The following is a 12,098-nucleotide window of genomic DNA, read 5'->3' as shown; positions in this document are numbered from 1 at the left end:
TCGAACGCGTTTTGGCTAAACCTCACCGAATTTTTTTTGTCGGATTCGGGTGTGTTTTGGATTCGGGTGTTTTTTTCAAAAAACCCTAAAAAACAGCTTAAATCATAGAATTTGGGAGTCATTTTGATCCCAAAGTATTATTAACCTCAATAACCATAATTTCCACTCATTTTCAGTCTATTCTTAACACCTCACACCTCACAATATTATTTTTAGTCCTAAAATTTGCACCGAGGTCGCTGGATGACTAAGCTCAGTGACCCAAGTGGCCGACACAAACACCTGGCCCATCTAGGAGTGGCACTGCAGTGTCACGCATGATGGCCCTTCCAAAAAACACTCCCCAAACAGCACATGACGCAAAGAAAAAAAGAGGCGCAATGAGGTAGCTGTGTGACTAAGCTCAGCGACCCAAGTGGCCGACACAAACACCTGGCCCATCTAGGAGTGGCACTGCAGTGTCACGCAGGATGGCCCTTCCAAAAAACACTCCCCAAACAGCACATGACGCAAAGAAAAAAAGAGGTGCAATGAGGTAGCTGTGTGACTGAGCTCAGCGACCCAAGTGGCCGACACAAACACCTGGCCCATCTAGGAGTGGCACTGCAGTGTCACGCAGGATGGCCCTTCCAAAAACACTCCCCAAACAGCACATGACGCAAAGAAAAAAAGAGGCGCAATGAGGTAGCTGTGTGACTAAGCTCAGCGACCCAAGTGGCCGACACAAACACCTGGCCCATCTAGGAGTGGCACTGCAGTGTCACGCAGGATGGCCCTTCCAAAAAACACTCCCCAAACAGCACATGACGCAAAGAAAAAAAGAGGCGCAATGAGGTAGCTGTGTGACTAAGCTCAGCGACCCAAGTGGACGACACAAACACCTGGCCCATCTAGGAGTGTCACTGCAGTGTCACGCAGGATGGCCCTTCCAAAAAACACTCCCCAAACAGCACATGACGCAAAGAAAAAAAGAGGCGCAATGAGGTAGCTGTGTGACTAAGCTCAGCGACCCAAGTGGCCGACACAAACACCTGGCCCATCTAGGAGTGGCACTGCAGTGTCACGCAGGATGGCCCTTCCAAAAAACACTCCCCAAACAGCACATGACGCAAAGAAAAATAAAAGAAAAAAGAGGTGCAAGGTGGAATTGCCTTGGGCCCTCCCACCCACCCTTATGTTGTATAAACAGGACATGCACACTTTAACCAACCCATCATTTCAGTGACAGGGTCTGCCACACGACTGTGACTGAAATGACGGGTTGGTTTGGACCCCCACCAAAAAAGAAGCAATTAATCTCTCCTTGCACAAACTGGCTCTATAGAGGCAAGATGTCCACCTCATCATCATCCTCCGATTCATCACCGTGTACATCCCCCTCCTCACAGATTATCAATTCGTCCCCACTGGAATCCACCATCTCAGCTTCCTGTGTACTTTGTGGAGGCAATTGCTGCTGGTCAATGTCTCCACGGAGAAATTGATTATAATTCATTTTAATGAACATCATCTTCTCCACATTTTCTGGAAGTAACCTCGTACGCAGATTGCTGACAAGGTGAGCGGCGGCACTAAACACTCTTTCGGAGTACACACTTGTGGGAGGGCAACTTAGGTAGAATAAAGCCAGTTTGTGCAAGGGCCTCCAAATTGCCTCTTTTTCCTGCCAGTATACGTACGGACTGTCTGACATGCCTACTTGGATGCGGTCACTCATATAATCCTCCACCATTCTTTCAATGGTGAGAGAATCATATGCAGTGACAGTAGACGACATGTCCGTAATCGTTGGCAGGTCCTTCAGTCCGGACCAGATGTCAGCATCAGCAGTCGCTCCAGACTGCCCTGCATCACCGCCAGCGGGTGGGCTCGGAATTCTGAGCCTTTTCCTCGCACCCCCAATTGCGGGAGAATGTGAAGGAGGAGCTGTTGACCGATCAAGTTCCGCTTGACTTGATAATTTTCTCACCAGCAGGTCTTTGAACCCCTGCAGACTTGTGTCTGCCGGAAAGAGAGATACAACGTAGGTTTTAAATCTAGGATCGAGCACGGTGGCCAAAATGTAGTGCTCTGATTTCAACAGATTGACCACCCGTGAATCCTGGTTAAGCGAATGAAGGGCTCCATCCACAAGTCCCACATGCCTAGCGGAATCGCTCTGTCTTAGCTCCTCCTTCAATGTCTCCAGCTTCTTCTGCAAAAGCCTGATGACGGGAATGACCTGACTCAGGCTGGCAGTGTCTGAACTGACTTCACGTGTGGCAAGTTCAAAAGGTTGCAGAACCTTGCACAACGTTGAAATCATTCTCCACTGCGCTTAAGACAGGTGCATTCCACCTCCTATATCGTGGTCAGATGTATAGGCTTGAATGGCCTTTTGCTGCTCCTCCATCCTCTGAAGCATATAGAGGGTTGAATTCCACCTCGTTACCACTTCTTGCTTCAGATGATGGCAGGGCAGGTTCAGGCGTTTTTGGTGTTGCTCCAGTCTTCTGTACGTGGTGCCTGTACGCCGAAAGTGTCCCGCAATTCTTGTGGCCACCGACAGCATCTCTTGCACGCCCCTGTCGTTTTTTAAATAATTCTGCACCACCAAATTCAAGGTATGTGCAAAACATGGGACGTGCTGGAATTTGCCCAGATATAATGCACGCACAATATTGCTGGCGTTGTCCGATGCCACAAATCCACAGGAGAGTCCAATTGGGGTAAGCCATTCTGTGATGATCTTCCTTAGTTGCCGTAAGAGGTTTTCAGCTGTGTGCGTATTCTGGAAAGCGGTGATACAAAGCGTAGCCTGCCTAGGAAAGAGTTGGCGTTTGCGAGATGCTGCTACTGGTGCCGCCGCTGCTGTTCTTGCGGCGGGAGTCAATACATCTACCCAGTGGGCTGTCACAGTCATATAGTCCTGAGTCTGCCCTGCTCCACTTGTCCACATGTCCGTGGTTAAGTGGACATTGGGTACAACTGCATTTTTTAGGACACTGGTGAGTCTTTTTCTGAGGTCTGTGTACATTTTCGGTATCGCCTGCCTAGAGAAATGGAACCTAGATGGTATTTGGTACCGGGGACACAGTACCTCAATCAAGTCTATAGTTGGCTCTGAAGTAATGATGGATACCGGAACCACGTTTCTCACTGCCCAGGATGCCAAGGCCTCAGTTATCCGCTTTGCAGCAGGATGACTGCTGTGATATTTCATCTTCCTTGCAAAGGACTGTTGGACAGTCAATTGCTTGGTGGAAGTAGTAAAAGTGGTCTTACGACTTCCCCTCTGGGATGACCATCGACTCCCAGCAGCAACAACAGCAGCGCCAGCAGCAGTAGGCGTTACACTCAAGGATGCATCGGAGGAATCCCAGGCAGGAGAGAACTCGTCAGAATTGCCAGTGACATGGCCTGCAGGACTATTGGCATTCCTGGGGAAGGAGGAAATTGACACTGAGGGAGTTGGTGGGGTGGTTTGCGTGAGCTTGGTTACAAGAGGAAGGGATTTACTGGTCAGTGGACTGCTTCCGCTGTCGCCCAAAGTTTTTGAACTTGTCACTGACTTATGATGAATGCGCTGCAGGTGACGTATAAGGGAGGATGTTCCGAGGTGGTTAACGTCCTTACCCCTACTTATTACAGCTTGACAAAGGCAACACACGGCTTGACACCTGTTGTCCGCATTTCTGTTGAAATACTTCCACACCGAAGAGCTGATTTTTTTGGTATTTTCACCAGGCATGTCAATGGCCATATTCCTCCCACGGACAACAGGTGTCTCGCCGGGTGCCTGACTTAAACAAACCACCTCACCATCAGAATCCTCCTTGTCAATTTCCTCCCCAGCGCCAGCAACACCCATATCCTCCTCATCCTGGTGTACTTCAACACTGACATCTTCAATCTGACTATCAGGAACTGGACTGCGGGTGCTCCTTCCAGCACTTGCAGGGGGCGTGCAAATGGTGGAAGGTGCATGCTCTTCACGTCCAGTGTTGGGAAGGTCAGGCATCGCAACCGACACAATTGGACTCTCCTTGTGGATTTGTGATTTTGAAGAACGCACAGTTCTTTGCTGTGCTTTTGCCAGCTTAAGTCTTTTCATTTTTCTAGCGAGAGGCTGAGTGCTTCCATCCTCATGTGAAGCTGAACCACTAGCCATGAACATAGGCCAGGGCCTCAGCCGTTCCTTGCCACTCCGTGTGGTAAATGGCATATTGGCAAGTTTACGCTTCTCCTCCGACGATTTTTATTTAGATTTTTGAGTCCTTTTTTTACTGATCTTTTGTGTTTTGGATTTTACATGCTCTGTACTATGACATTGGGCATCGGCCTTGGCAGACGACGTTGATGGAATTTCATCATCTCGGCCATGACTAGTGGCAGCAGCTTCAGCACGAGGTGGAAGTGGATCTTGATCTTTCCCTATTTTTGGAACCTCAACATTTTTGTTCTCCATATTTTAATAGGCACAACTAAAAGGCACCTCAGGTAAACAATGGAGATGGATGGATACTAGTATACTTATGGATGACGAGTGACTGACGACACAGAGGTAGCTACAGCCGTGGACTACCGTACTGCGTCTGCTAGTATAGAGATGATAATTAATGATATAAAAAAATATATATATAACTACTGTAGGTATATATAATATAATGACGGACCTGGTGGACACTGTCAGCAGACTGCTAAACTACTAGTATGAAGAAGATAGAAAAAAACTTCCACCACAGGTAGGTAGGTATACAATTATGGACGAGCACTGACGACACAGAGATAGCCACAGCCGTGGCCTACCGTACTGCGTCTGCTAGTATAGAGATGATAATTAATGATATAAAAAAAAATATATATAACTACTGTAGGTATATATAATATAATGATGGACCTGGTGGACACTGTCAGCAGACTGCTAAACTACTAGTATGAAGAAGATAGAAAAAAAAACCCACCACAGTTAGGTATACAATTATGGACGAGTGACGACACAGAGGTAGGTACAGCCGTGAACTACCGTACTGCGTCTGCTAGTATAGATAATATACTAAATATATTACTACTGTAGGTATATAATATAATGACGGACCTGGTGGACACTGTCAGCAGACTCCTAAACTACTAGTATGAAGAAGATAGAAAAAAAACCCCCACCACAGGTAGGTATACAATTATGGACGAGCACTGACGACACAGAGGTAGGTACAGCCGTGGACTACCGTACTGCCTCTGCTAGTATAGATAATATAATAAATATATTACTACTGTAGGTATATAATATAATGACGGACCTGGTGGACACTGTCAGCAGACTGCTAAACTACTAGTATGAAGAAGATAAAAAAAAAACCCCACCACAGGTAGGTAGGTATACAATTATGGACGAGCACTGACGACACAGAGATAGCCACAGCCGTGGACTACCGTACTGCGTCTGCTAGTATAGATAATATAATAAATATATTACTACTGTAGGTATATAATATAATGATGGACCTGGTGGACACTGTCAGTAGACTCCTAAACTACTAGTATGAAGAAGATAGAAAAAAAAAAACCACCACAGGTAGGTAGGTATACAATTATGGACGAGCACTGACGACACAGAGATAGCCACAGCCGTGGACTACCGTACTGCGTCTGCTAATATAGAGATGATAAAGATGAAAAAAAAAATATAACACTACTGCAGATAAATATTTATATAATATATGTATGACGGACCTGCTGGACACTGTCAGCAGAATGCGTTTATAGAATAAAAAAAAAACACCACAGGAGTGTTTAACTTTTTCAGGCAGACAATATACTGGTGGTCACACTGGCAGCAAAAGTGTGCACTGTACTCCTGCTATAACTGCTCCCCAGTCTCCCCCACAATTAAGCTGTGTGAGTAGTGAGCACTCAGCACAGTCAGATATACATAGATGATATATCATGCAGCACACTGAGGCTGAGCACAGATATGGTATGTGTATCGTTTTTTTTCAGGCAGAGAACGGATTATAAATAATAAAACTGGTGGTCACTATCAGCAAAACTCTGCACTACTGAGTACTCCTGACAAGTTCAACTGCTCCCCAAATTAGTAGTAAATCAAATGTCACTCGTCTCTATCTTCTAATCTAAACGGAGAGGACGCCAGCCACGTCCTCTCCCTATCAATCTCAATGCACGTGTGAAAATGGCGGCGACGCGCGGCTCCTTATATAGAATCCAAGTCTCGTGAGAATCCGACAGCGGGATGATGACGTTCGGGCGCGCTCGGGTTAACCGAGCAAGGCGGGAGGATCCGAGTCTGCTCGGACCCGTGCAAAAAAGGGTGAAGTTCGGGCGGGTTCGGATTCCGAGGAACCGAACCCGCTCATCTCTTATGGCCACCCAGCATGACGCCTCCCTTCTTGACCATGCTGTAATTGCAGTCGCACTGCAGTTCAGCGTGATCATAAAAAATGGTGTAGCCTCCTGCTGGTGCAGACTGTATGTGCGCGCAGGAAGCCGCCACCATTTTTGTGATCACAGCGGCTGAATGTGATGTCATACAGCCGCTGTGACCACGCCCCCTGTGTCTCCTCCATTGCAGACCCCATTTTGAAGCCTTGCCCCCGCACCGCTCCATCCCTGACTTGGAAATGGAGTGTTGCTGACCCCCCTCTCCCCCCCTGCCCCGATTGACAGGCAGAGGCGATCGCATTCTCTGCGGGGTGCCGCAGAAAATGCAGGCACATGCGTATGCTCTTAGCAATTTTTGCAGTTGGATCACTTATTGTGATTGCAATCCAACCTGAATCAGGCCCTATTACCTATCACAATGCGCTGCGGGCAGTACAAAATTGGTTTAATATAGGAGAAAAACCCCCAGACCTGTGCTCCTTAACTGTACCTGGTGGCTAGTGGAGCGGCTGCCCAGTAATCAGTGTCCACGCCAGTGCGCACACGGTCCACCCCCTACGGCCACGCTCCCCTTCATCAGCGGCCTCGTGATCCGGAAGGGCGGTGTGTGTGTGACTGACCTTAGGAAGAAACCGGAGCCTCCGCTGCAGTGACCCAGCAACCAGGGCACGGGAGTATACAGCGCCGCTGGGAGTGATGAAGCTGCAGTAAAGATGTCTATTAGACCTAGCCTGCTGCAGCCCTTGTAGATTCTCATAAAACAAGTTCTTCTTTTCTTGTCAAAATGAATAGCTAAGAATAGGCTGCCTGAGGCAGGCCCCTGTTAAGTGGCCTGCTACTGAAGGCACCAACTACAAACTGAGCTCCCTGTTCATGGAAGCGGAGTTATAGAGGAGGATGCACTGAGCATCTTGGGAACAGTCAAAAGCTTTGAGCCGGTTGGTGCCTCAGATCAAGATCCTACTCTACACCCCAATGTGAATCCTTGTGGAGTCCTGTGTACCCCACAGAAGAAATTAATGTGTCACACCCATTGGCAGCAACCTTAGAATAGCTGCTGATGGGCACAATTGAGAAAGGAAGGGGGGGGGGACATTTGAATCCAGCACATAGATGCAATTCAAATATGTAATTTGTACCTTCCTATTTTAAAATATAATGGATGAACTTCACCCTGTGAGAACAATCTTCATGATCAAGAGATCTCATATGCAAAATAAGTATGAGTTGGGATAGGGCTGGGGAGGGTGGCTGCTCGGCCCCTCCCCCGTCAAGTTAAGGAGATTCAACTGAGGAAGCACAAGGGAACTCTCGTCTGGGGACAACAACTGCAGGGAGACCACATCTTTTCAGATGAACATGGGAGGGCAGAAGGCTGCCTAATACTGAAGCACCATCAAATATCAAACCATATGCAACAACTAGTACAAGCATTCCTGGGGGAAGGTCTGCAGCAGACGGATTTGCATACGGTGATGTCATCCAAGCAGTGGGCCAAAGTTGGCTGGAACCCTCATTTGCATATGAAAAGAGAAAAGGGGCATGCAGGGCATGGCGGCCTTTTGCGGTGCTTGGATGACCCCTAGTTCGCATTAAACACCCCCACCCTCCTTTGGTGTTGGGCTCATGTTGGCTATGCCCCAGCCCCTGAAGCATTCAAGCTGATTTCTTGCAGCAGCTGGGCACTGTAACAGCTCCAGAGCTGCTCTGTAAGGCAACTAAAAGGGTGTGGGCCCTGCAGCACTACCTGTAGTTCGCATTGTGTGTTGGAAGGCACAAAGTAAGCAGACGGGAGAAGTCAGGATAGTGCGCAAGGGCATAGAAGGCAGTGGCTCCAGAAAAGAGAAGTGGAAACAGACAGCAAACTAGGCTGGAGAGAGACCTGAGACAAAGAGATCTGAATTATACGAGAGCCGACCAGGGGAAACACAAATTATGCAATCAAGTTTCCCACATTTGGGGAAATCGCAGGAGCAGCACACCCAGAGTGCAATGGGTGAGCCTTGCCCTGGGAGAAGCACCTTCATGATCATAGTATCTCACCTGGCAGGTAAGTAGGAGTTGGGCTAGAGCTGGGGAGGGTCACTGCTCGGGCACCCCCCTGTCAAGTGAAGGAGATCCAACTGAGGCAGCACAAGGGAACTCTCGAAAGAAGAACAAGGCTAGAGGAATATATGAGACAAAGAAATCTGACTTTTACCAGAGCTGACCAGAGGAAAACACAAACACAGTCCCCCACTACCACAAAAAATGCAGGCGAGTTTCCCACATTTGGGGAAATCACAGGGGTCAGCATACCCAGAATGCAATGAATGAACCTCACCCTGGGTGAACAATCTTCATGACCATGGTGTCTCCTATGCAAAATAAGTATGATTTGGGATAGGGCTGGGAGGGCCGCTGCTCAGGCACATCTCTGTCAAGTAAAGGAGATTCAACTGAGGCAGCACAAGGGAACTCTCATCTGGGGACAACAACTGCAGGGAGAACACATATTTTCAGATGAACATGGGAGGGCAGAAGGCTGCCTAAAACTGAAGCACCCCCAAACAACAAACCAAATGCAACAACTAGTGCAAGCATTCCTGGGGGAAGGCCTGCCGCAGATGGATTTGCATATGGTGATGTCATCCAAGCAGTGGGTCAAAGTTGGCTTCAACCCTCATCTGCATATGAAAAGAGAAAAGGGGCGTGCAGGGCATGGCGGCCTTTTGCGGTGCTTGGATGACCCCTAGTTCGCATTAAACACCCCCACCCACCTTTGGTGTGGGGCTCATGTTGGCCATGCCCCATCCCCTGAAGCATTCAAGCTGATTTCTTGCAGCAGCTGGGCACTGTAACAGCTCCAGAGCTGCTCTGTAAGGCAAGTAAAAGATTGTGTGGGCCCTGCAGCACTACCTGTAGTTTGCATTGTGCATTGGAAGGCACAAAGTAAGCAGACGGGAGGAGAAGTCAGGATAGTGCACAAGGGTATAGAAGGGAGGGGCTCAAGATAAAAGAAGTGGAAACAGACAGCAAACTAGGCTGGAGAAAGACCTGAGACAAAGAGATCTGAATTATACGAGAGCCGACCAGAGGAAACACAAATTATGCAGTCAAGTGTCCCACATTTGGGGAAATCGTAGGAGCAGCACACCCAGAGTGCAATGGGTGAGCCTTGCCCTGGGAGAAGCAACTTCCTGATCATAGTATCTCACCTGGCAGGTAAGTAGGAGTTGGGCTAGAGCTGGGGAGGGTCGCTGCTCGGGCACCCCCCTGTCAAGTGAAGGAGATCCAACTGAGGCAGCACAAAGAAACTCTCGAAAGAAGAACAAGGCTAGAGGAAGATCTGAGACAAAGAAATCTGACTTTTACCAGAGCTGACCAGAGGAAAGCACAAACACAGTCCCCCACTACCACAAATAATGCAGTCGAGTTTCCCACATTTGGGGAAATCACAGGGGTCAGCATACCCAGAATGCAATGAATGAACCTCACCCTGGGAGAACAATCTTCATGACCATGGTAACTCCTATGCAAAATAAGTATGATTTGGGATAGGGCTGGGGAGGGCCGCTGCTCAGGCACATCTCTGTCAAGTAAAGGAGATTCAACTGAGGCAGCACAAGGGAACTCTCATCTGGGTACAACAACTGCAGGGAGAACACATATTTTCAGATGAACATGGGAGGGCAGAAGGCTGCCTAATACTGAAGCATCCCCAAACAACAAACCAAATGCAACAACTAGTAAAAGCATTCCAGGGTGAAGGTCTGCAGAAGACGGATTTGCATACGGTGATGTCATCCAAGCAGTGGGCCAAAGTTGGCTGGAACCCTCATCTGCATATAAAAAGAGAAAAGGGTTATGCAGGGCATGGCGGCCTTTTGCGGCGCTTGGATGACCCCTAGTTTGCATTAAACACCTCCACCCTCCTTCGGTGTGAGGCTCATGTTGGCTATGCCCCAGCCCCTGAAGCATTCAAGCTGATTTCTTGCAGCAGCTGGGCACTGTAACAGCTCCAGAGCTGCTCTGTAAGGCAAGTAAAAGGGTGTGGGCCCTGCAGCACTACCTATAGTTCGCATTGTGCGTTGGAAGGCACAAAGTAAGCAGAAAGGAGGAGAAGTCAGGATAGTGCGCAAGGGCATAGAAGGGAGCGGCTCAAGAAAAGAGAAGTGGAAACAGACAGCAAACTAGGCTGGAGAGAGACCTGAGACAAAGAGATCTGAATTATACGAGAGCCGACCAGGGGAAACACAAATTATGCAGTCAAGTTTCCCACATTTGGGGAAATCGCAGGAGCAGCACACCCAGAGTGCAATGGGTGAGCCTTGCCCTGGGAGAAGCACCTTCATGATCATAGTATCTCACCTGGCAGGTAAGTAGGAGTTGGGCGAGAGCTGGGGAGGGTCGCTGCTCGGGTACTTCCCTGTAAAGTGAAGGAGATCCAACTGAGGCAGCACAAGGGAACTCTCGAAAGAAGAACAAGGCTAGAGGAAAATCTGAGACAAAGAAATCTGAGTTTTACCAGAGCTGACCAGAGGAAAGCACAAACACAGTCCCCCACTACCACAAATAATGCAGTTGAGTTTCCCACATTTGGGTAAATCACAGGGGTCAGCATACCCAAAATGCAATGAATGAACCTCACCCTGGGAGAACAATCTTCATGACCATGGTATCTCCTATGCAAAATAAGTATGATTTGGGATAGGGCTGGGGAGGGCCGCTGCTCATGCACATCTCTGTCAAGTAAAGGAGATTCAACTGAGGCAGCACAAGGGAACTCTCATCTGGGGACAACAACTGCAGGGAGAACACATTTTTTCAGATGAACATGGGAGGGCAGAAGGCTGCCTAATACTGAAGCACCCCCAAACAACAAACCAAATGCAACAACTAGTACAAGCATTCCTGGGGGAAGTTCTGCAGAAGACGGATTTGCATACGGTGATGTCATCCAAGCAGTGGGCCAAAGTTGGCTGGAACCCTCATCTGCATATGAAAAGAGAAAAGGGGTGTGCAGGGCATGGCGGCCTTTTGCGGCGCTTGGATGACCCTTAGTTCGCATTAAACACCCCCACCCTCCTTCGGTGTGGGGCTCATGTTGGCCATGCCCCATCCCCTGAAGCATTCAAGCTGATTTCTTGCAGCAGCTTGGCACTGTAACAGCTCCAGAGCTGCTCTGTAAGGCAAGTAAAAGGGTGTGGGCCCTGCAGCACTACCTGTAGTTTGCATTGTGCATTGGAAGGCACAAAGTAAGCAGACAGGAGGAGAAGTCAGGATAGTGCACAAGGGTATAAAAGCGAGTTTCCCACATTTGGGAAAATCACAGGGGTCAGCATACCCAGAATGCAATGAATGAACCTCACCCTGGGAGAACAATCTTCATGACCATGGTATCTCCTATGCAAAATAAGTATGATTTGGGATAGGGCTGGGGAGGGCCGCTGCTCAGGCACATCTCTGTCAAGTAAAGGAGATTCAACTGAGGCAGCACAAGGGAACTCTCATCTGGGGACAACAACTGCAGGGAGAACACATATTTTCAGATGAAAATCTTGGTCATGCTCTGGTTTCTCTTCAGAACGAACAAATCTTTCGCCTTTTACTAAAGATTTCCGTGGAGAGGAGCAAAACCGAGTTTTATCTCAATTTTTGCATGCCCCATATTATTGGGGTTTCTTTTATCAGTTTAAAGACAGAACGAGTGTGCTTTCTTGTTAGCTTTAATGTAA

The 12,098-nt window shown here is 48.2% G+C and overlaps 7 non-coding genes and 1 pseudogene across 7 annotated transcripts; 1 reads left to right on the top strand and 7 right to left on the bottom strand.

Annotated features, from left to right (window-relative positions):
• Positions 1 to 8,276: 8,276 nt before the first annotated feature.
• On the bottom strand, positions 8,277 to 8,439 carry LOC135044377 (U1 spliceosomal RNA). The gene has a single exon (XR_010236981.1). It is a non-coding gene; the product is annotated as a U1 spliceosomal RNA (small nuclear RNA).
• Positions 8,440 to 8,591: 152 nt separating this feature from the next.
• On the bottom strand, positions 8,592 to 8,755 carry LOC135045081 (U1 spliceosomal RNA). Its single transcript, XR_010237614.1, has one exon. It is a non-coding gene; the product is annotated as a U1 spliceosomal RNA (small nuclear RNA).
• Positions 8,756 to 9,430: 675 nt separating this feature from the next.
• Positions 9,431 to 9,593, bottom strand: LOC135044431 (U1 spliceosomal RNA). Its single transcript, XR_010237029.1, has one exon. It is a non-coding gene; the product is annotated as a U1 spliceosomal RNA (small nuclear RNA).
• A 152-nt stretch (positions 9,594 to 9,745) lies between these two features.
• Positions 9,746 to 9,909, bottom strand: LOC135044827 (U1 spliceosomal RNA). Its single transcript, XR_010237365.1, has one exon. It is a non-coding gene; the product is annotated as a U1 spliceosomal RNA (small nuclear RNA).
• A 674-nt stretch (positions 9,910 to 10,583) lies between these two features.
• Positions 10,584 to 10,746, bottom strand: LOC135045218 (U1 spliceosomal RNA). The gene has a single exon (XR_010237746.1). It is a non-coding gene; the product is annotated as a U1 spliceosomal RNA (small nuclear RNA).
• Positions 10,747 to 10,898: 152 nt separating this feature from the next.
• Positions 10,899 to 11,062, bottom strand: LOC135044864 (U1 spliceosomal RNA). Its single transcript, XR_010237400.1, has one exon. It is a non-coding gene; the product is annotated as a U1 spliceosomal RNA (small nuclear RNA).
• A 593-nt stretch (positions 11,063 to 11,655) lies between these two features.
• Positions 11,656 to 11,783, bottom strand: LOC135044600 (U1 spliceosomal RNA; annotated as a pseudogene).
• Positions 11,784 to 11,927: 144 nt separating this feature from the next.
• LOC135044635 (U5 spliceosomal RNA) lies at positions 11,928 to 12,043 on the top strand. The gene has a single exon (XR_010237176.1). It is a non-coding gene; the product is annotated as a U5 spliceosomal RNA (small nuclear RNA).
• Positions 12,044 to 12,098: the final 55 nt, after the last annotated feature.

The sequence above is a fragment of the Pseudophryne corroboree genome, unplaced genomic scaffold, assembly GCF_028390025.1.
Source record: "Pseudophryne corroboree isolate aPseCor3 unplaced genomic scaffold, aPseCor3.hap2 scaffold_90, whole genome shotgun sequence".
Lineage (NCBI taxonomy): Eukaryota > Metazoa > Chordata > Amphibia > Anura > Myobatrachidae > Pseudophryne > Pseudophryne corroboree.
The sequence above is the reverse complement of the archived record's forward strand: the minus strand, read 5'-3'. Positions and strand labels throughout refer to the sequence as shown.